The sequence below is a fragment of the Peromyscus eremicus genome, chromosome 16_21 (assembly GCF_949786415.1).
Source record: "Peromyscus eremicus chromosome 16_21, PerEre_H2_v1, whole genome shotgun sequence".
NCBI classification, from domain to species: domain Eukaryota; kingdom Metazoa; phylum Chordata; class Mammalia; order Rodentia; family Cricetidae; genus Peromyscus; species Peromyscus eremicus.
This window is the reverse complement of record NC_081432.1, coordinates 56,940,086-56,963,884: the sequence shown is the minus strand read 5'-3', so window position 1 is coordinate 56,963,884 and position 23,799 is coordinate 56,940,086. Positions and strand designations below refer to the sequence as shown.

The 23,799-nt window shown below is 45.0% G+C and overlaps 1 protein-coding gene across 1 annotated transcript in view; it reads right to left on the bottom strand.

The window, feature by feature from the left end:
* Pla2g7 (phospholipase A2 group VII) overlaps nt 1-13,238 on the bottom strand; it is a 46,083-nt gene extending 32,845 nt beyond the window's left edge. Inside the window, exon 1 of the mRNA XM_059281301.1 lies at nt 13,148-13,238. The gene's annotated coding sequence lies outside the window, so the exon portion shown is untranslated. The remainder of the gene's footprint in view (nt 1-13,147) is intronic.
* Between the last annotated feature and the right edge of the window lie 10,561 nt (nt 13,239-23,799).

Here is a 23,799-nt window from a genome sequence, read left to right as displayed (position 1 = left end):
TACCTTCCAAGGGTCATTGAAAGCTGTGGGAGACGGCCGCAGCCCCCAAGGCTTTTGTACAGTGGAACACAGTGGAACCCTTTGTAGGAGGCTGTAACTCCCAAGGCTCTTCAAGCTCTCTGCCTGCAGATAAGAGTTGGCTAAAAATACCTTTGCATTTCGGGTGGTGACTTGGGACATTCATTCTTAGAACTAGAGAATACAAAATGTCTATTTTTACTTGTTTAGCAGTACTGGGAATGGAACTGGGGGCTTCTTGCCTGCTAGGCAAGAACTCTTCCACTGAGCTATCACCCTGGCCCACAAAATGATCACGTAGCAGTCTTCAAAATCACAACTACAGAAGCCCTTTTCTAAACCACCACCTCAGGTCAACACAACACAAACATGCAACCTGTTCTTGGAGAAAGAAGGAACTAGGTGCAGAAGCATCAATGGGTAGATCAAAGCCCAGGAACAGAGCATCTCCTTAAGACTCTGAAATAGAAACAAAGTCAGCCATGCTAGTAGGAGTATGTAGTACGTTTTTAAAAAGCAATTTGGGGCCTGGAGGTAGGGCTCGGTGGATAGGAGTGCTTTCTGTGAAAGCGTGAGGGCCTAAATTTAGATCCTCACACCTACATAAGAAGCATAGAGTGGCAATGTACATGCCTGTAGTCCCAGCACTGTCTAAGGGAGAGACAGGAGGCTCACCAGGCCCTCCTGGCTGCTGGTCTAGCTCTCGGCTCAGTAGAGACCCTGCCTAAAAGGAATAAAGGTGGAGAGAGATGGAGCAGAGATAGGCATCTGGCATCCTCTTCTGGCCTCCAAGCACACATCTATCTATCTATCTATCATCTATCTATCTATCTATCTATCTATCTATCTATCTATCTATCTATCATCTATCTATCTATCTATCTATCTATCATCTATCTATCTATCTATCTATCTATCTATCTATGATTTATCTATCTATTTATCTACCTATCTATCTATCATCTATCATCTATCATCTATCTATCATCTATCTATCTATCTATCTATCAATCATTTATCTATCTATGTATCTACCTATCTATCTTCTCTCCTCCCCCCCCACTAATAAAAAAGATAATTTTGCAAGCCTTAAATTATTTGTATCTTTCACTGACCTTTTCATGAAATTTCTAGGATTAGTATAACAGCTTATAAATGGGAGGGGGACCTTTGAACTGTTAGCTCATGCTGAGTGTGGCTGCTCACACTTACAGCCCCAGCACTGAGGAAGCTGAGCAGGAAGGTTTTAAGTTCAAGTTTAGCTTGCAATATAAAGCAAGATCCTGACTCAATAAAGCAACAACGAAAGTACAGCTAACCAAATAAACACAAATTTCAGTGCAGTGCTCATGTGGTCAGTACTAAAAAAGCCAGCACACACATACATACATACATACATGCACCCACCACCAAAACACTGCAATGTCCGACAACCTCAACGTGTTATCAGTGGGATTTTATTTAACACATTTGAAAGTTAATTCTTATGACTGAGAAAGAGTCATAGTTCAATTTTAATTGAAAAAGTATAAAACTGTCACATAAAAGTTAAGGTTGAGGCCGGGCGGTGGTGGCGCACGCCTTTAGTCCCAGCACTTGGGAGGCAGAGCCAGGTGGATCTCTGTGAGTTCGAGGCCAGCCTGGACTACCAAGTGAGTTCCAGGAAAGGCGCAAAGCTACACAGAGAAACCCTGTCTCGAAAAAAACCAAAAAAAAAAAAAAAGTTAAGGTTGAAAAAATAACACAAGGTATGACTCTCTACTACGAACCCAGCACCCTGTTGAGGGGTATTGTTTGGTTCCTGATCTCCTCTTTCTCTTTCCCTTAACGCTGGCACTTAAATCTCTATTAAAACATATTAATAAGCCGGGCGGTGGTGGCGCACGCCTTTAATCCCAGCACTCGGGAGGCAGAGCCAGGCGGATCTCTGTGAGTTCAAGGCCAGCCTGGGCTACCAAGTGAGTTCCAGGAAAGGCGCAAAACTACACAGAGAAACCCTGCCTCGAAAAACCGGAAAAAAAAAAACATATTAATAAAATACTTCCTTTATAAATAATGGTTTCATCAATTCTTTGAGAATTTCAGTCTATGTATTCTGACATATTCACTCTCCTCCCCCACCTCTTTACCACCCAACTTCTGTCTGTCTATCTATCTATCTATCTATCTATCTATCTATCTATCTATATCTCCCCCCTCAAGTCCATAAAACTGTTTCTTAACAAACTCCAACTTTGCTTTAAAAAATAAAAATGTATCCTTTTTACAATAAAATGTTTCTTCAATAAGAACTAATTCAAAAGGATATGATAGGGGTTTATATGATCATAGAGTGTTTATGTTTAATTTAAAGTAAAATGTCAGAAGAGAATCATCCCTGATTTCAAACAAAACAATGTATGAAGCAGACGGAGCGGAGTAGCAGTAATTGGAGGAGGAGTGAGGCCGTTCATATGGCAGATCAGGAAGTCAGAAGTGAGAGAAGCCCAGAAGGTGGGCTCACCCTTCAAAATCCACCCCTAGTGATCTACTTCTTCCAGCTAGGCTCCACCCCCTAAATGTTCCGTGATCTTCCAAAATAGCAACATCGGTAGGGAAGGAGCCTTCAAAAGACAAACCCATGGGGGACATTCCACAACCCAACCAGAACATGCTCGGAACCACTAAATGGCAAATTGTTACGGCAGCCACAGAAAACTAATGTGGCATTTGTAAATTTGCTGTGCAAGATGTGTGAGCAGTAATAGGCAGGCTCAGTTTGGACTAAAATCTAATAGAACAGTTTAGCTATCTCAAAAACTGATTCAATACCGGACTGAATGTCAAGGGAGATACGATCTCCTCCTTTGGATATGATGATGTAAACAGCTTGTCCAGCAATTTGAAACCAGGCTGATTTTGTTTCCCCAAAGACACTGGAAATATCAAGATACGCCTTCGATTGTCTCCGTTGTCAGGGGACTGCTAGTGACATAGAATGGGCAGAGGCCCAGCATGCTGTTAAATATTCTCAAAGCACAGACTGCCCCCCACCATATACAGATACCCCAAATCATCAATGACTGAGATTAAGAACCCCTGGTCCAGCCAGGTGTGGTGGCACATGCCTTTAATCCCAGCACTCCGGAGGCAGAGCCAGGTGGATCTCTGTGAGTTCGAGGCTGGCCTGGGCTACCAAATGAGTTCCAGAGAAACCCTGTCTCGAAAAAACAAAACAAAACAAAACAAAAACAAAAACAAACAAACAAACAAAAGAACCCCTGGTCCGGCCAGGTGTGGTGGCACATGCCTTTAATCTCAGCACTAGGGAGGCAGAGGCAGGCAAGTCTCTTGAGTTCAAGGCCAGCCTGGTCTACAGAGTGAGATCCAGTACAGCCAGAGCTACACAGGGAAACCCTGTCTGGAAACAAACTACCTACCTACCTACCTAACTAACTAACTAACAAGAAGGAACCTCTGATCCTCAAGGAAGCTGAAACAACTGCATCTTGTTTAATGAGGAAGAACCAGTGGCTGAGGAGGTGGCTCGCATTACAAGCACAAGGACTGGAGTTGGATCCCTGAGAGTGTAGGTAAAAAGTAAGGCACACTGGCACACCCTTGTAATCCCGCACCGCGGCGGGAGAGACAGGAAGATGCTTGGAGCTCCACAACCAGGCAGCTGAGCCTAAACCAATGAGCTCCCATCTAATGAGACTTGTCTTAAAACACAAGGTGTCTGGCTCCCACAGAATGACACCTGAGGCTGTTCTCTGGTCTCTTCTGGCTTGTGTACACATGTGCCAATGTACCGCACACCTGCACATATACACTAAGTGCACATACACACAAAAGAAAGAAATGACATTTCATATTGTCCAGGTACCTGGACAAAAGGAAAACCAATAACTGGTTTATTTATTTTTATTATTTTATAACTATTAATTAAGAGTGGTTTTTCCGAGACAGGGTTTCTCTGTGTAACAATCCTGGCTGTCCTGGAACTTGCTTTGTAGCCCAGGCTGGTCTCAAACTCACAGAGTTCTGCCTGCCTCTGCCTCCCAAGTTCTAGGATCAAAGTTATGAGCTACCACACTTGGCTGTTCTTTTTTTTTTTTTTTTTTTTAATCTATGGGCAGGTGTTTTGCCTGCATGTATGTCTGTGTGAGGATGTCAAATCCCCTGGAGCTAGAGTTACAGACAGTTGTGAGCTGCCATGTGGTTGCTAGGAATTGAACCCAGGTCCTCTGGAAGAGCAGCCAGTGCTCTTAACTGCTGAGCCATCTCTCCAGCCCCCAATAATTGCTTCATTTATAATAGCTACCTCAACTGTCACTTGGAGTTGAACACTGTTAATGGTTCCCTTTCTAGGGATGCTAAAACAAGGACAGTTTGTGGATGGGATTGGACTCTCTTGTCCCCACTTCATTAAACACCTGGTATGTTTTTTTTTAAATCAGCAAAACAATATGTATTAATTTCAAAACTAAGAAGGAGAACAGTTACCTACTCTCTTAGCACTATGTCCATCCCTGTCTCATGATCTCATGAACTCAGAACTTAATGTCACATTACCTCACAGGGATAAGAATCATGAAACTTATGCAGAAGTGTCTAATCATGCTTTGGGGACAGTTCATATGATTCTTGTGTAATCATTTCACAACATCAGAAAAGAACTGTGGTCAAGAAAAGGAAACTAGCCAGGGGCGGTGGTGCTGCACACCTTTAACCTCAGCACTCGGGAGACAGAGGCAGGTGGGTCTCTGTGAGTTCGAGGCCAGCCTGGGCTATAGAGTGAGTTCCAGGACAGCCAGAGCTGTTACACAGAGAAACCCTGTCTCAAAAAACCAAAAAGAAAAGAAAAGGAAACTAAAACGCAGTTCTTCGCTGTTATAAAAACAACACAGCTACTTGTGGTAAATACGTGCACCCAGGGGCTGGAGAGATGGCTCAGTATTTAAGAGCACTGGTTGCTTTTCCAGATGACCCGGGTTTGACTCCCAGCACCCACATGGCAGCTCACAACTGTCTGTAACTCTATTCCTCAAGGACCTGACACCCTCATCAGAATTCCACAGGCATCAGGCATGCACATGGTGCACAGACATACATGTAAGCAAAACACCCATACACCAAAAATAAAATTATATAAGTTAAAAAAATCAAAAACCCTGTGTCTAGTGTGCAAATGTCCAGGTTTTGTTCACTCCTCCACAGGGGAAAAAAAACACACAACATAGTGCCAGAGTTAATCTGTCCTTCCATGCTTTACATTCTGGTTCCTCTTTGGGGCTATCATAAATAACATCCAGGATTCCTTAAACTCATGACAGTTGATCTGGTAACTAAGAAAGCTGCTAAGTGATTGACAGGTGGGTGGCGTACACAGTGCACACACACACTGGGCTCTTAAGAGGTGGTTCACATTCTGAGCAGGCTTGGTGAAGTAGAACGGGGTATCATGACGTTTCATTATCCTACTCAGAATGGTATACAACTTAACATTCATGAATTGTTTATTTGGGGAATGCTCCACTTCATACTTCCTGGCCATCATTTGACCATGAGTGACTGAGATCATAGGTTGGGGAGGGTTGCTGCTATAATGGGGGTCATAAAGGGAAGGGAGTTCTGAGATCTCTTAACAGAGTCTTCAAATACTCAAGTGCACAGACGCCTACCTGTCAGATGAGGTTAAAAATTAAGTACCAACTCCCAGACTTTACCAACACGTCTTGATGATGGCTTATATATGAGGAGAAATGAGAAAAGGAAAACTATGAAAGCATCTATGTGACGGTTGTCAGTAATGATACCTGACAATACCATGCAACATCCTAAGTGCTTTATACAAATGACCTCTGCAGAGCTCAACAGACATAAGAGAAAACAGCGATGGGATGGAGGTGTGGGAGCTAAATGATGAGTCCAACATCACAGAGATAGGAGACAGCTAAGCCAGAATCTGAACTTAGGCCCCGACTCTAAAACAGGAGTTCTTAACCTTCTCACACCTGGCACTTCAGGCTGACAAATCATGGTTGTAGGGGTGGCCTGTGCCTCATAGGATGTTTATGGCAGCATCTCTGGCCTCTACCTACTAGATGCCAACAGTGTACCCCATTGTGGCAACCAGATATGTGTTTGTGTATGTGGATATTTGTCAAATATCCCATGGGGAAGCAAGAATCGTTGTCAGTTGAAAGCCACTAGGCTGTGGAATGTCTGTCTTTCTGTATGCTGTGGGATGTCTGTCTTTCTGTATGCTGTGGGATGTCTTTCTGTATGCTGTGAATATGTGTTGCTCCAACTGGTTAATCAATAAAGCTGCATCAGCCTATGGCAGGGCAGGATGGAGCAGGTGGGAGATCCAAGAGGGATAGAGAGAGGAGTAAAGGCGCGTGGGGGGGGGGGGGGGGCTGCAAGCTGCCACCAGGAGAAGCAAGATGTGAGAGAGCAGGTAATGTCATGGCCACATGGCAAAACATAGATTAATAGAAATGGGTTAATTTAAGATGAAAGAGCTAGCCGGGCGGTGGTGGTACACACCTTTAATCCCAGTACTCGGAAGGCAGAGCCAGGTGGATCTCTGTGAGTTCGAGGCCAGCCTGGTCTCCAAAGCGAGTCACAGGAAAGGCTCAAAGCTACACAGAGAATCCCTGTCTCGAAAAAACCAAAAAAAAAAAAAAAAAAAAAAAACAAAGATGAAAGAGCTAGCTAGCAAGAAGCCTGAGCCATAGGCCATACAGTTTGTAATTAATATTAAGCCTCTGAGTGATTATTTTATAAGCAGCTGCAGGACCTTGGGGCAGGTGGGACTGGAGAAACTTCCGGCAACACTGCTATATATTTCTTAGTTCTGCTAAGGACTCAGGAACAGTCAAGCTGGAAAATAAGACCTAAAAAATGAGCCAAAAAGAATAAGGAATTGGTAAAATCATAATGATGATGATTGATGATGATGATGATGATGATGATGATAATAATAATAAAATAAACCAATCCAGTACAACCCAAAGACATCCCAGGCTGCATAACCAAAGCACAATGACAGAGGGAGGAAAGCCACCCTCCCACTGTATCCTGTACCTGCTAGACAGTTGGCAGTCTACTAATTGGTGGGGATTTAAGGATTTTAGCCAATGAACGTTTATGCAAAGATGCAATAACCAAACAGTAACCTGAATGACGAAGGGTCAGGACAACAAGTCACAGGAGCTGCTGGAGCAATATGGAAAACTCATGTGGTTCCTGACAGATACAGTTCCACACAGAGTCTTAACCGTTTGCTAGGTGGACTCAGACTTCAGTAACCGACTAATGGAGCCTTTCAAATAGTTAGCAAGACGCACGTCTGTGCTCTACTGATGGAGGATGCTGCACTAAGTGAGACAAGCTACACTGGACAGCTCTGACCTGACGTCAAATCTTGAAGTCCACGGGAATCATAAATGAGGAAAACAGACCTATGCCACGGAATGGGAATAGTGATAAACTGGACCAGCCACAAAGGAGCATCCCCATCTCACTCCAGTAGATTGCTTCCTTGTAGGAATGAGAGCTGAATGTCACTACATCCTTTAGCTGTTTTCAAGAAAAACTGGGTGACCACATTTGCCTGTAATAGTCACTGATGTTTGAAGGATGTTAAGAAATTGAACCTTTCCATACATCGAATGAGTCAAACAAAAATACATCTACAGCTCTTGAGGCTGAGATGATGGCTTGGTTGGGAATTTCTTGCAGCACAAACGTGAGGACCCAGGTTCAGATCCCCAGAACCCTTATACAGAACAGGGTGTGGTGGCGAGCATCAGTCGTCTGAACACTGGAAGGTGGAAGCAGAAGGGGTTGGCAGACTGCCCAGCCAGCCAATCTAGCTAAATAAGGGAGTTCAGCAAGAGATAGACTCAAAAAAAAAAATGTTTTTTTAAGTGTGGTATGACAGTGGGAGATAGGCATCAGTGACTCCTGGCTTCCTCATGCGTGTGCACAGGGGAGCACATATGCACATGCACACATATGCCACACACAAAAATGAGAGAGAGAGAGAGAGAGAGACAGAGACAGAGACAGACAGAGACAGAGAGACAGAGACAGAGAGACACAGAGAGAGAGAGAGAGAGAGAGAGAGAGAGAGACAGAGACAGAGACAGAGACAGAGACAGAGACAGAGAGAGAATCAACAGAAGATGTACGGCCAAAGAAGAGATTGTGACCTCTCCCTTAAAGATGCCCGCACGAGCTCCCAATCCTAAGGAAATATGGTAGATATGTCCCAGAATCATTGTCACCAATTTGAATCAGCAGGCTGACTACTTGAGAATTAAACGCAGACATCGACTCATTGACTAATTAGAGGCATTTAGCAAGAGAATGTAGCCCGCAAGCTGCCATGAGTGCTAACATTTCCACAGCACACAATGCAAATAAGGAAGAGGCCCCTCTTCTTCTGAACTAGGACATCTCATTCTTGTAAGCTGTACCTCAAAGTAAGCGAGGAAGGAGAAGTGGCTGGAAGGAGGGTTGCCTCATGTGGTGGTGAGTTGTCCTGTCATGGCGGGGTCATCTCTTCTCTAGTGAAGTAAACAACTTCAAAACCCTCACCTCTAACTTAGTCAGCCTTCAACCAGGGAAGCTGCAGAGCCTCCTCTAAGAGAGAATGCTCCACTAAGGGAAAGCTATTCAGTGCTTATCAGGGCCCTCCCGGTGAATTCTGCTGCCCCATGGAGATTGCCATTCAGCAGAGCTGTGCACTCTTGGACACTGGCAGGGCCCTATCCAGGACAAAGACTCATTTGTCCTCCGAAAAGTTTTTCAACTTCTTTTTTCCCAATTCCCAGTTTCAAATGTTATATTTTCGTATTTTACTTGAGCACGTTCAACTTGTAAGGTGAAATTAGATGCTGTTTTAGCCTTCGCGTCATTGTGTTCTATCGTGGTTCATCTAATGGTTTCTGATGTTCCAGAGAGAGCAAAATGTTGTACTGTATTGTATTCTGCTATAATGTGGGGTGTGTGTGTGTGCGTGTGGGAGAGAGAGAGAGAGAGAGAGAGAGGGATAGATTTACACATTATCTTATTAGTAATAAGATCTTACATTCTCTTAGGAGTCCATTCATAATGTTTTTTAAGGCACACTTATTAGCTGGTTTGTTGTTTTGTTTTGTTTTTTATTTTTATTTATTTATTTATTTATTTATTTATTTATTTTGGTTTTTCGAGACAGGGTTTCTCTGTGTAGCTTTGCGCCTTTCCTGGAACTCGCTTGGTAGCCCAGGCTGGCCTCGCACTCACAGAGATCCACCTGCCTCTGCCTCCTGAGTGCTGGGATTAAAGGCGTGCACCACCACCGCCCGGCTTGTTTTGTTTTTTTACAGAAGTTCAGGGGCAGCAATGATAGATCCATTTTGTAGGTGGGAAATTTGAGACACAGAAACATTACGTACATAACCTTTCACTCTCCTTTCAAAATCTACCCTGTGCCCATCTGTCACTTACAGCCTTGACTAGACTATCACCAGCTAATCGAAAGCCACATCCTCTCCTGCTTCTTCATACACTCCATCCTCCACACCACACCCAGTTCAACCTCACAGAACTATGAATTCACACCTCTGCTTAGAACACACCCAGCTTCTTGCTGGCCTATTTGGAGTGAGACCTGCATTGTTCGATTTGGCCTACGAGACTCTGGGTGGCCTGGTCCCAGCCACCTTTCCCCTCCCTCCCTGCATCCAGCTCTCCTCTCCCTCTCCTCTCCAGCCACTCTGGCCTTCCCAACTGTGCCCTCTGTACATTGCCCTCGATTCCCACACACCTGCACAGTAGGTCCCTCTGCCAAAAGTGTTTCTTTTTCAGGGGTCCCATCTCAAGGATTTTTTTTTTTCAGAGAAATCTCTCCTCAAAACTCCAAAGGGCTGAATATGGCCAAGATCCCTCATACTTCTTGCGGAGGACCTCAGTTCAGCTCCCAGCACCCACACAGTGGCCCATAACCATCACTAAATATGGTTCCGGGGAATCTGATGCCATCTTCCTGCATGTAGGCTAATATTTATACACAAAAATTTTTTTAAAAATCTAAAAAAGGAGGAGTTGAATCCAAGAAGTCAGGCCCCTGCTATCTGCCCTACACATGTCTACACATTTAAGCCTGTATGGATAGCACTGTACTACAGCTCTTGGCTTTTCTTCTAAACATTTATTATTGTCTGAACTCACTCCGATCATTCCTTGATTTTTGTTCATCTCTTGACTCCAAAATTCTTTGACACTAGAAAGTGTATCTAACTTACTGTTCTACATGCACACCCTGGTCCACAGTAGCATCTATCCATCCATCCATCCATCTATCTATCTATCTATCTATCTATCTATCTATCTATCTATCTATCTATCCTATCTATCTATCTATCTATCCTACCTTACCTGTTGTCTGTTCTAGAGTTCAGGACTGAATCAGGCTTTGCACATGCTAGGCAAGTTCTCTATACCCCCTGCCCATGGCTACTTTTGTTGAGACATGATGTTTTGTAGAGCACAAGCTGGGCCTTGAATGTGTGAGACTGCCCTGCTTCAGCCTCCCCAGCACTTTGTCAATACAGAGCAGCACCCGGCAACTGATGTGTTGACACTGATGAATGAGGGAATGAACACAGCTTTTGCTAAGAATCAACTACCAATTAATTCAGTGTGTGTTCTTACAGTAACTTCCCTCCTCAGCTGCTAAGTTTACTTAAAAACAAAAGCCATACAGTCTGTGTGAGCCTGTTCTGTTTACTGTGTTAGAAGTTGATTTCATAAAATTTTTCCACAGCAGGGGCTGGAGAGATGGCTCAGTGCTTAAGAGCACTGGCTGCTCTTCCAGAGGACCTGGGTTCAATTCCCAGCACCCACATGGCAGCTCACAACTGTTTGTAACTCCAGTTCCAGGGGAACTTCACACCAATGCACATAAAATAAAGTTAAATTAATTATTAAAAAAATGTTTTTTCACAGCAGCAGTGATGCATGCCAGGGGTGGCTCATACTTCATAGAGAAAGGCAATGGGAACATTCTATCCATGCCAGCAGACCGCAGAGCTTCCTTAGAATCCCAGAACAACATGATTTAGAACTAATCGTTCCCTCATTCAGTTTCTTTCTAATTAATACTTTATCATTCAAGCTTTATCTGATGGAAGTGTTTCTGTGTTTCTCAGAGTCAGTGGGTCAGTCAGGCTCATAATCATGAAAGATGGCAGGCCTAACACACAGAGCATGTGGAGTGGGGTTGGGGGACTCCTGAGATATGGCTCCATGATTAAGAGCACTGGCTGCTCTAATACAGGACCTAGGTTCAACTCCCAGTACCCACATGGCAGCTCGAAATCTCTGTGATTTCAGTTCCGGGGGATCTGGTGCTCCTCTCTTGCCCCTCTTAGGCATCAGGTACACATGGTGCACAGACGTACAGGCAACACCCAATATACATAAAATAAAATATTTTTAAAAATATGATTGGGGATGTAGCTTAGTTGGTAGAATGCTTGCCTAGCATGCCCTGAGGTTGATCCCCAGTGCCTAATAGACCAGGCGGGGGTGCCTCAGGCCAGTGATCCCACATCTCAGGAGACTGAGACACCAAAGATCAAAGTTCAAGGTTCTCAGGTATACAGCAAGTTGGAACCCAGTCTGGGCCACATGTACCCTTTAAGATGAAAAGATAACAAGAGGGTCCCCCTTAAAGAAGTTCTTCCCAGGGACCCCCATCCCAAGTACCCCATTGTCTCTTCTCTTACTGCTCTATGCTGAGGCAGTCTCAAAAGTGGAATCTTAAATTGTATTTGTTTACAAACAAAACTATTTTTTTTGGGGGGGGTTTAGTTGTATCTGTAGGAGTTCCTTATGACCTGTGAGCAGACACAGTGGAAAAGAGTTAAAAGCCAGCTACCCGGTTATGAGGGAGACCTGGACCTGCCCTTTAACACCTCACAGGGGATCGATTTCTCATTGTTTAATGAGTTGCTGAGACCCATTGACATCTCTCCTCTCAAGCACTCAGTGGCTCAGTATGTTGAGCCTTCCGCCTCAGTGTCACTGAGGTCAGCGACAGTCTGGAATGACAGACCATGGTATAGCAGTTCAAGGATGGTATCAGCACGTGGGGAGGGAAGGCTCTGTACACAGATGTCGGAGGAAGGAAAATCACTCAATGCCTGACGGCAAGGAGCTGAAGCCGGCATGCCGAGGATGCTAAATCAACAAGCCTTCTCTATCGTAAGAGTACCGGAGTCCCCTCGGTGAGCCTGGGTGCTGACATCTCTCCGGCGCCTGGTTGCCAGGTCGAACTCTTTGTTTTGACTCTGGTGCCCTGACCCAGGAGTTCAATGTGACTCCAAGATTTGCTTGCCAGCCTCTGGCGTTGTCCCTGCTTCAGGGGATACATTTTCCCGCTCCTGCTCATACACCAGTCTCTCCCAGCTCTGCATTCTCATTTGGGTCAAAGATGATTTGTGCAAGTCTGATTTGGTAACATGTGCCGCCCAAACCAGAATCTGTGTGTCCTTTAGTGGTGACAGCTCCCTCCGGTGTGTGTAAGAGCCTGACACACCTCTCCTTCCTTCCTTACCAGGACCTAGCAGTGATTCCCATGGGTCCGAATGAAAACCCCAAGAAGACAATGGTCTCTGTTTTCTGGTTTTACTTGGCTTTGTAAAAATCCAGCCTAAAGGGTGAAATAACCAGCATTTTATCTGGCCACCAGCAGGACGCTCCAACAATGAGAGATATGGCTTTATTATTCTATTTTCAGACTTCTTAAAGCTGGACTATTCCTCACAAGGAAGTGTGTGTGTGAGTCCCAGAATGAGATCTACAGACAAAACATTTCCCTGCATGCTCCGGGTTCACCTGCCGCCCATTTGGCACTGAATTCTTAGGGTGACTTTCTCAGAAGGAATCCGACATCTTCCCTCAACAGTTCTGGAGCCCTGTTCCTGGGGGCCTCCGAGGTCAGTCCAGAACCAAACAGGAGGACGCTGTGGTTCCAGCCCGCCCTCCCTGCCCGTCCTCCCCAGTCCGAGCTCCGGAGTCCCCCGCCACAGCCTGGCAATAGAGTCACAAGCCCATAGCTCAAGACGCTGGCGGTCCCGGGGCTCCTTACCTAGGCGCTGCGCTGAGTTACTCCGGGGTACCCGGGGCCCTGGGTACACCGATGCCACCAACGCCAGCCAGATCCAAGAGCCTCTCACTGCAGGTCTCCGGACAGTCGTTTTCACCCGGGGCTGGGGTATCTCGGAGGTGGGCTGAGCAGGCGCTTAAGATCTACCCTTGGTTAGGCTCGACCCTCCTCTCTCCTCCCCTCCCCTCCCCGGGTTGCTGCGGAGGAGGGACTGGGAGGAGCGTGTGGCCCGGCCTCCTGCCAGTTCTGAGCAGCTGCTGCTCAAGCTCACACAGCGCTCGCCCCAGGGCGGCCCACTACCCGGACCTCCCCTAGAGCCCACTCGTGGATCCTGCCTACCTGAAGCTGTGGTGGGCTCCTAGGTTCCTAGTCAGACACCCGAGCCTCACCAGGTCTGTTACGCGGTGAGCTGTGTGCCACCCCCAAGCGTATCTTGCTAGTTTCATCCTGTTCTGCACATCCACCAAATTCACCGAATCGCTGAGCACCGGTTTAGAAACCTGAAATGTTCTGCACAGTCCGCATTTTGATACTTTGTACCCGGATCCCCAGGTCGCTCCTTGTGTAGACTCTGCCCCAGACCTGAAAGGCCTGCGGCTGCGTAGCCTCCTTGCTTTGCTGATTTTGAGGGTCATCGTGTTTTAAGGTTCTGTCTCATAGCTCAGTCTAACTCAGTTATTAGAGCTTGTTGTAAAGGCTTTCCCCTCCAGGAGGGAGGCGGCAGAGGGGAGTGGGGTCGGGAGGGGGAAAAGGCTGCGGAGCCTCTGGGGGTAAACAAAGTCACACGTCTTCGGGGAACAAAGCCTGGGAAGATTCCTGAGGGCCCCTCCATGGCAGTATAAAAAGCAACAAACAGTGGGATGGAGGGAGGGTGACGTTGGAGACTTTTAACCGCTGAAAAGTAGAGAGATTTGGCCGCAGGCGGAGGTGCATGCCGGTATGCAGTGAGCTGTAGGGTTGCAGCTTTAATGGCTCTTCTGTCTGGTCCCCAGCCTCCCCGCCTCCGTTCCCCCTGCTGTGTGGCCTCTTCAATGACGCAATTGCTCATTCCTGCTCCTTATAAGTAACCTTTTACCCATATTCCTGATAGGAGCCCCAATAAAACCTCATTGGTTCACTAAGTTAGACATTTGGGAGATTGTTGTACGAATCTGTCTGGATTCCTTTTCTGGGGTGTAAAGACACGTGTTGCATCTCCCCACAAAGTCAGCCACACAACCCTGTTTTCCCTGAAATGCCATCCCTTGTTTTCTAACGTTTTCTCCTCAAACCCATTTCCCAATAATTTTCAGACATCTTCATCTAAAACCATTTAGAAACTTGAGAGAACATAGGTTGACATTTGTATGTAGTATTACAATATTATATTTTGACATTTTTGGATGGGTTGAATTTCACGTAGTCCTCATGAAGTTCTAATAATGTTCTGCAGGAGTGAGGGTGGAGAGACAGTGTGGAGCATGAACGCAGTGACTGAGAACGGCTTCTAAGATATTCATGGAGGCCTGCAGACACCAGTTCAGTGGGAGGGCACTTGCCTAGTGTGCATGAGGTCCTAGGTTCGATCCTCAGTACCACAAAATAGCATTCCTGGAGTTGAAACAACCCGAACCCAAAGAAACAAACAAGGATAAGCTTTGGCTGTAGCTTGAACAGGAGAAAACAAGGAGGGTGAGAACCTGGTGTGGTGTGAGAATCTTCCTGGGCATGTGGGAAGCTCTGTAAGTCCACATGATCCATGGTAGTTAAACTGGCTTCATAGCAGCGAGTCCCGCCCAGTGACGATGCACCTTCCCTGGTAACCTCATCTCCAGTGGTGGAGTCCAGCCCTGTGGTGATGTACTTTTCCTGGTGACATCTCCATTGCAGAAATGAGAACAGAGAGGAAGTGTAAGGACCCTCAAGACCAAGTTCTCAGCACAAAGGGGATTTATTTGCCCCAGAGGGACAGAGGTCAGGGAATAAGAGACAAAGAAAAGAGATAGAGGATGAGGGAGAAGGGGAAGGGAACAAGGGAAAGGGAGCAGGGGTATTGGTCCTGGAGTGGGACAAAGGACTGCCTCTGGATAGAGAGGAGACAGACGTGGCCCATAGGCAAATGGTGATTTATGTAGGGAAAGAGGGAAACCCGTGTTCGGATGAGGTGTTTAGTGTTAATTGGGCATGGTAATTAGGTCAGCCAAAGGGAGCTTTTGATTGCTGGACTCCAAGACTTTGATAGCTGGACCTTGGTAGTGGCAGAGAGAATCAAGGAGAAAGGCAAGGCCTGCCAGAGCCGTGTTTGCCAGGCCCGGACAGGCCACAGTCCCTTCAGGAAGGTCACCTGTGCTTAGAAACTGGGAGGTGGATTAAGAAAACTCAGAGCTGACAGCAACTTCAAGAGTTATATTTCATATTTAAGAGGGGTGGCCCAGTAGTTAAGAGCACAAGCTGCTCTTCCAGAGGTCCTGAGTTCAATGCCCAGCAACCACATGATGGCTCATAATAGATATGATGCCCTCTTCTGGCGTGCAGAACACTCATACATAAAATATAAATACATTTTTAAAAAACTTAAAAAAAGAGATTTTTCATAGTTAATAAGTAATACTACCCATAGATTAATGCATATCTCAACCCTTAGCAGAGAAGCTTCCTTTTGCCACATATGGTGATTACCACAGAGACTTATAACTGCTCAAGCAGCAGAGAATGCTTAGTTGGAACGTCTACACTGTGCCCTCTCCTCCCAGGGCTCAGGCATCATTGTGGAATGGGGGTGGGGGAGCAGAAAGACTCTTAGAGCCAGAGGTGGAAGATGGACACAAGGAAACGGTGTCCATTGGACACAGCAGGACAGCTCCACATAGTAAATCACAGCAGTGGACAGAATGCACAAGCTCCCTGAAAGCTCCCGCCTCATCAGATCTCAGCGTGGAGAGGGAAGGTAGACAAGAAGTCCCACCCCTAGCTGCAGAGCTCTAAGCAATGGCTAGCCTGAGAGAGGGAGAGTCAGCGTTCTTTAGGAGTGTTGCCCACTGGTAGGCGGATCACTGTTCCAATGGAAGGCCACACACTTCTGATTATATGGGCAGCACAGATGGACTTGATGTGTGAGGGAAAAAAGATACAAAGTTGAGTGGGCAGGGAAAGGGCCATGGATCTGGGAGGAGTTGCAAAATAGATAAGAAAAAATCTAAAAAAAACTGATGTAACATACTAAACTAATTTCTCTAAAATCTAATCCAAATAGAAAAATCAAAGTAGAAAGTGGATACTCTTCCATAAGCCTGATGTGGGGTATTGACCAGAGAAGACTGCTTGGACATGGATTTAAGCCAATAGAAAGTCTTTATTAGCTGGCCAGCAACTACACTGGGTATTTGGATTCCCAGTGCAGCATTGAGGTTTTCTCAGGGTGAGCTTTTAAGCATAAAAACCATGTTCTGGGTTGACATACTTCAGTTAACAAGGACAGTTAGCCTGAAGTAGAACTCCAGAATCCAAAAAGCAAGGCTAGTGCGTTTAAAGACTTTCCCAGGACTCTGGACTTTGATGGATGAGGCTTTTGTTTTTGTTTTGGCATGTGGTGCAGTCTACATGCTAATTTTATGGCCTGAATGGTATTGCCATCATGGAGTCAGTTATGCTAAGGTTTGGGAGCCTACTAAGGTCTAGGGCCCTATTACAAGTCCAATTCCATTAGATAATTATTTACCAATTTGGTACAATATTACAGATACTGTTTCAGATATAAATGTAGCGATTAAAAGCAGAGAGCAGCTGGGTGGTGGTGGTGAACATCTTTAATCCCAGAACTTGGGAGGCAGAAGCAGGCAGATCTCTGTGAGTCCCAGGCCAGCGTGGTCTACAAAGCAAGTTCCAGGAAAGCCATGGTTACACAGAAAAACCCTGTCTCAAAAATAGATAGATAGATAGATAGATAGATAGATAGATAGATAGATAGATAGATAGATAGCCGCATAGATCAAGGAATTCTGGGCTTGAGTCCAGCTCACTGAGTCTACCTCCAAGGTCCTTGGGAAGTATGACAGGCTTTGAATGCCCCAATTTACTAATCTACAAGCTGAAAATAACAGTAGCTCTTGAATGACTGTATTGAGAATTAAAAGGGATAATTTCGCCAAGGGTGAAAATGTACAGCTGTAATTCGAACAGTTGAGATGCAGATATAGGAGGATCAAGAGTTTGAGGCTGACTTTGGCTGCAAAGCAAGGCCAGTCTGAGGCCCGTGAATGAGACTTTAATCTCAGTAAAGAAACAAATAAATAAACAAACAGATTAAATAGAACTATGTGTGTAAATGCTTAGGATAATATTTGGCAAGCAAAGCGAGCTCTTGATAGACTTTAGCAATTTATACATATGTAAGGTGTGCATATTCACAAAATATATAGGAGAATATAATTATAAGTCAATATGAATTTCTGGGAAGAACTGAAGGATACAGATGTTGTCGATGGATGAGGAGAACATTCACAGAGGCAGAGAGACAGGAGTAGCTAAATCTAGAATGTCAAGTCAGAGAATGGAGCCTGGGCTCTGTAAATTGAAAGGCGAAGCAATTCCAGGGGACAAGAAGTCCAGAACAGTAATTCTGCATTTCTAAAATAGAAACAATGAAGAATCTTCTATTCAAATTTTTAGCCAGGTCTAAGGTTGGTTATCCAACACCAGGATTGACTTTTGTATGTTACTGGTAATGGCTTAACACTTTCTGCGCATTTCATTTTTTCATTCACTTAGGGGCTCCAGAACTGGAGATGTCAAAACCAGTTTATGCTTTCAATGGGTCGAGGGAGTGGGGTGGGCAGGTGGGGGGTGTTGAGCATAGACTGCCTAACTGTTCTCTCCGGTATGCCCTGCTGATTCAACACAAATGTAATGGGATAAATCCCATTATTCCCTTTCTCTTTTTTTTTTTTTTTTGTTTTTGTTTTTCGAGACAGGGTTTCTCTGTGTAGCTTTGCGCCTTTCCTGGATCTTGCTCTGTAGACCAGGCTGGCCTCGAACTCACAGAGATCCGCCTGGCTCTGCCTCCCGAGTGCTGGGATTAAAGGTGTGCGCCACCACCGCCCGGCCAATAAATCCCATTATTCAAAGGAATTTATTTGGGGGGTAAACTCACAACAATGGGAGATTTATTGTAGGGTCCGGGAAAGCTGAACTATGTCCCACGCTGAACGGCTTAGTCCAAGATCTCAGCATCCAGAACCACGAGGTAGCCAAGAGGGGCCAGCGCATGTGCATTCCAGGTCTTAAGGGTCCCTGGTGGCCACGCCCCAGAGACAGGTACCTCAAGGTCATAGGCAGGTGTAACAGCTACAGCTGCCTCTCTAAGGGCGTGCTTCAGGGCACAGCTCAAACAGCTGCCCACTACACAGATGTAGGAAGTATCTTGTCAAGTCCAAGGCATTGTCATTGTGACTGAGTCACCTAGTTCCTTGGCCCAGTTGGGAGTTATGTGATTATCTACTTGAGTCATTTGGCTGTCTAATTGTGAGTTATTTGACTCTACATGCAGAATATCATTCATTTACTCCACCATGCTTATTAAGAGTCAAAAGCTACATCCTTGATATTCACAAAATGCTTGTTGGTATGAATTATACATGCCTTTGGGAAAATGGTATTTATTACTAAGAGTGAGTTTTTTCTCCTTACTCTAAGCATGTAAATGAATATTATAAGCATTAAAGTTGTTTATAGTGTTTATAATGTACTGTCTTCTTTTAGCAATACAACACTAATGTCCTTCCAAGCTAATGTAAACACAGCTACAAAATCCACTTTAAAGGTTATAGATCTCTTTCTTGTTAGTGAAAACTTGGGTTTTTTAAGTTTTGAAATAGCACTTCAGTGGATATCCTTGCAGATAAATCTTTGCAGGTGTTTATAATTCTCTCTTTATTGTGAATATCTAGGAAAGAATTTTATGAGGCAGAATGTGTGCGTTATTTTCTTCTCTTTCTCCTTCATCTGTGGGTGCCCTGATTCAGCACAAAATAGATTGTATGTTATTGTGGGAAAGGTACTTCTCCAAAAATGAGAGATCTGTGCTTATTCGTCTTCCTCATTCTGAACCCGTCTGTGTTTCCCACACACAGCAAGAAATACAGTCAAGTCATGCTGATGTGGCATTTATGTCGTTTGCCGCATCTGGCCTCATTCACCTCCTGGAAAGCTTCCACACTCAGCTCAATTTACATTCAGCCACTCTGGATTGCATGCCCCAGCATCTCCTTCGCTGGGAGGATTGATCTTTTTTGTTGTTGTTCAGGTCCAAGTGGATTATTTGATGAGTGCTTAATAAAGGGCCTGTTGATAGAAGTGGAGAGAGAATTCAGGGAACACAACCAACCTTGCTTTTGACCAGGCAGCACTGAGAGCCCTGGCCAGCCGTGCCCTAGGAGGAGCAAGTAGAGAAAGCTATGGTTGGGCCTTGGCCAGAGATGCTCTATGGAGAAAACCACCCCACAGGACTGGCAGGCCTCCCAAGGGAGTCAGCTCCCTGACCCGTTCTCCATATCCCCCTCCAGCACAGATGGAAGGAGTTGGCATGAGAGTCTATGGATGGTATCCAAATAGGTCAGTCTCTATGGGAACAGAATGATGGGCAGGGTGGGGATGGGGGCATGGATCTAAGGAGACAAATAAGATTTCCAGCTTACTCCAAAATGCTGAGTCCCAAAGTACTTTGTGCTATTCTCAGGCCATTTACCACTGTCAGAATTACACTTGATTTGTGCAATATTTCACTTCCTCAAATATAGTAACACCCCCCCCCCCAAAGAGAGATCTGACACTTTTCACATGTATTGTGAGAGGCTCAAAAATATTTGTAGTGAATTTCTCTCCAAGGGACTCCCTAGGCCTAAGGTGATAGCTCAGTTAGTAAAAGAGATTGTTTCACAAACATTAGAATCTGAGTTCAGTCCCCTAGGACTCACTCACGTAAAAACAACAAGCAAACAAATAAACACACAGAGCACAGTGAATGGGAGTTAATCCCTGCTCTGGGGGAGGCAGAGACAGGTGGATCCCCAGGGCTGACCGGTGAGTCCACACAGCCTGCTCAGAAGCTGGGGGCCAATGAGAGACCCTGTCTAAAACACAAGGTGAACAGTGTAGGGTGTAGGGGGCTCCAGAACAGCAGGCTTCCTCCCAGACCCCGGATCAGGCACAAACCACACCCAAACACCTGTTGTCACAGAGAGATCCTTTATTAAGTGGAGAAGAGAAGTTAAAAGTGGGTGCTTTCTGATTCAGGCAGAAAACAGCAGCAAATGACCTTGCAGGTGACATTTTTAAGAGGAGGAGAAGGGGAGGTCTGTGTTAGAATGGGCTAGGATGAGGTGGTGAAGGAGATAGGGAACGAGGGAGAAGAGGAAGGGGACAAGAGAATGGGGGAAAGGGACCAGGGATATTTGTCCCAAAAGGACATCGGACTGCCTCTGAATAGAGAGGAGACAGACATGGCACATAGGCAAATGGCAGTTTATAAAGGTAAAGTGGGGAAACCTCGTGTTAGGATGAGGTGTTTAAATTTTTTTTTGAGAGGTGTTTACTTTTAATTGGGCATGTTAATTAGGTGAACCAAAGGGGGTTTTCGATTGTTGGACTTTGGTAGTCAGCCTCAGGAGGAGGAAGTGGCCAAATAAGGGAACAGATTGAAAGGGAAAAAGCAGTAGCAAACCTTTTTACTTTCACCAACATTGTTAAGCTATAGCTAGTCTGATAAACTAAGTCATACAGAGAATTGTTGTAATGGTGTACTATAAAAGGATCAGGAAAGATCCCAGTCTCTTTGTGGACTGTGTTTGTAGTTAAAAGTCTTATTTTGGCTGGGCGGTGGTGGCGCACGCCTTTAATCCTAGCACTCGGGAGGCAGAGCCAGGCGGATCTCTGTGAGTTCGAGGCCAGCCTGGGCTACCAAGTGAGTTCCAGGAAAGGCTCAAAGCTACACAGAGAAACCCTGTCTCGAAAAATCAAAACAACAAAAAAAAGTCTTATTTTGACATGAAAAGAGCTTCAATTCAGAAATTGTTATTTTTTTTTTTTAGCTTTAAGATGTACATTTATTTTTTATTAAGTTTTTTTTATTTATTTTACCTACTAACCACAGTTTTTTATTCGCCTTGATCTGGCTTATTGAATTGGTGGAGAAACCTACTATCGGGGTACAGAAAACCTACCTACTAGGGACTGCAAAAGGAAGCTGAGTCTCGTCTTGCTAGCTCAAGATGTGGGGACCCCTGGAGGCTCCCTGATATCAGGGCCCTGACAGTGGTGCCGACAAGCTCTGTGTTTGATCAAGTGTCTCACTGCTCTGAAGAGGACATAGAAACTGTGACCTGGACGTGCCTAAGCCCTTTGGGCCTCAGATTCCTTGTGTGCAAACTCCCCATATGTCAGGTTTGGGGTCAAGGGTAATGAAAGAAAGTCTAGAAAATTAAAAAAAAAAAAAGATGTCTAATAAAAAAGGCGTCCATTGAGTGGTGGAGTCCCCATGCACACAGTGCTCGGGACAACCTATCTCACTGATTTGTACATCCCACTATGCAAATCTCTTTGAAAAGAAGCAGATTGGAGCTGGGCCGTGGTGGTGCATGCCTTTAATCCCAGCACTCGGGAGGCAGAGGCAGGTGGAGCTCTGTGAGTTCGAGGCCAGCCTGGGCTACAGAGTGAGTTCCAGGAAAGGCACAAAGCTACACAGAGAAACTTTGTCTCGAAAAACCAAAAAAAAAAAAAGCAGATTGGTTTGAAGTCAGGACTCCATCATTTCCTAGGCAAAAAATCTCAAGTTTGGTAATCTTTCCATGTGACTTTGACTTAGCCCCTCAGGAGGCAACGCAAGATTGCAAAGGATGCCATAACCAAATGACCAGAGCTATCTAAATACCAGTAACTGACTTCTTATTCTGTGCCTCGGTGTTCCCATCCATAAAGTAGGGATGCATTATCATGGTACCTGCCTTGTACAGTTGTGTGTTCAAGCAGTACAATTGTGTGTTCAGGCAGGACAATTGTGTGTTCAAGCAGGCTTTTGATGTCTGATAATGCAGTTAGATCAAAGCCTGTGCGACCTTGTGATTATGATCATTTTCTTGGACTGGAGTGAGACACAGAGAATCAGGCCATGTAGTTCCAAGCACGGGCCAGTGGAAGACAGAAGACACACAAAGGATGATAAAGCTGCCCAGCACTCATATCCTGACCTTTCCTGTGGTATCTGTCTGTCTGCAGAGGCATCACTGAGGTGGGAGAGGTGGTAACACAGCCTTTAAGTAAAAATTTACTATTAATGGTTCTCAGTATCTTCATGTATAAAATGAGCTTTTGACTCATTAGTTATAGACTATCTTCTTTTTTTAAAGTTTTATTTTTAATTTAAATTCTGTATGTATCTGTGTATGGGTAGGTATGGCATATGTGGGAGGTAGGTATGTGCATGCATGTGTGGGTGGGTATGTGCATGTGTGTGTGTGGCGATAGGTATGTGCATGTGTGGGGGTGGGTAAGTGTATATGTGTGTGTGTGTGTGTGTGTGTGTGTGTGAGTATATGCATATATGTGTGGATGGGTATATATGTGTGTGGGTGGGTATGTGCATGTGTGTGTGGGTAGGTGCATGTGTGGGGGTGGGAAGGTGTATGTGGGGGGGTAGGTATGTGTCTGTGTGTGTGTAGGTATATATATGTATAGGTGGGTGGGTATGTACATGTCAATGCAGGTGTCTGTGGCACTGGATGCCCTGCAGCTGGAACTAGAGGAGGTTGTGTGCTGCCTGATATGGTGCAGGGAACTGAACTTGGGTCTTCAAGAACAGTGAGTACACTGAACCATGAAAATCATCTCTCCAGCCCCTAAATTCCTTTCTTGATTTTGGCTTTGATTCTATGGGGGGAAAAATCCATGAAAAAAATTTTGCTTCAGCCAGAAATGCTTGAGGCTAAGTGATCACTGATCCATGATTGGCCCATAGATATGAACCCAGTGGCCTATCATAGACTAATCTAGAGACAGGCTGTACACTTACTCTCTCCTTCCTTCCTTCCTTCCCTTCTTTTTTTTTCTTTTTCTTTTTTAGACAAGTTCTTATGTATCCCAGGCTGACCTCGAACTGATAAATTAGCCAAGGATGACCCTGCACTCCTGATCCTCCTGCCTCTACCTCCCCAGTGCTGTGCTGACAGGGACAAACTGCCATTCCAGGTTTTATGTCATGCTGTAAAGCAAACCCTGAGCTACATGCATGCTAGGCAAGCATTCTTGCCAGGTGAGTCATAGCCCCAGCTCCAGGGTATAGATTTTTGGCATTCATATAGCTAATCACAGGATCACCCTGGAAAACACTCATCATACAACCCGTGTACCCTGGTAGCATATTCTGCTATTTGTAATAAATATTTTATATTATCATGATTATTTTGATTTGACTTGCATGTGGCCTTATGTATTACTTATGTCAATTTCATCATTTCAATATATTACATTATGTTCAAGCTTTCAAGGCTCAATTCTTTTTTGTTAATGTAGTGGAAGAAGCTCACTGTTGGAAGAAATCCTCAGGCCTCTCCCTTTGGTTGGCCTTGCTGCCTGACCAGCTCGTGACTGGGAAGAGGTTCAACATT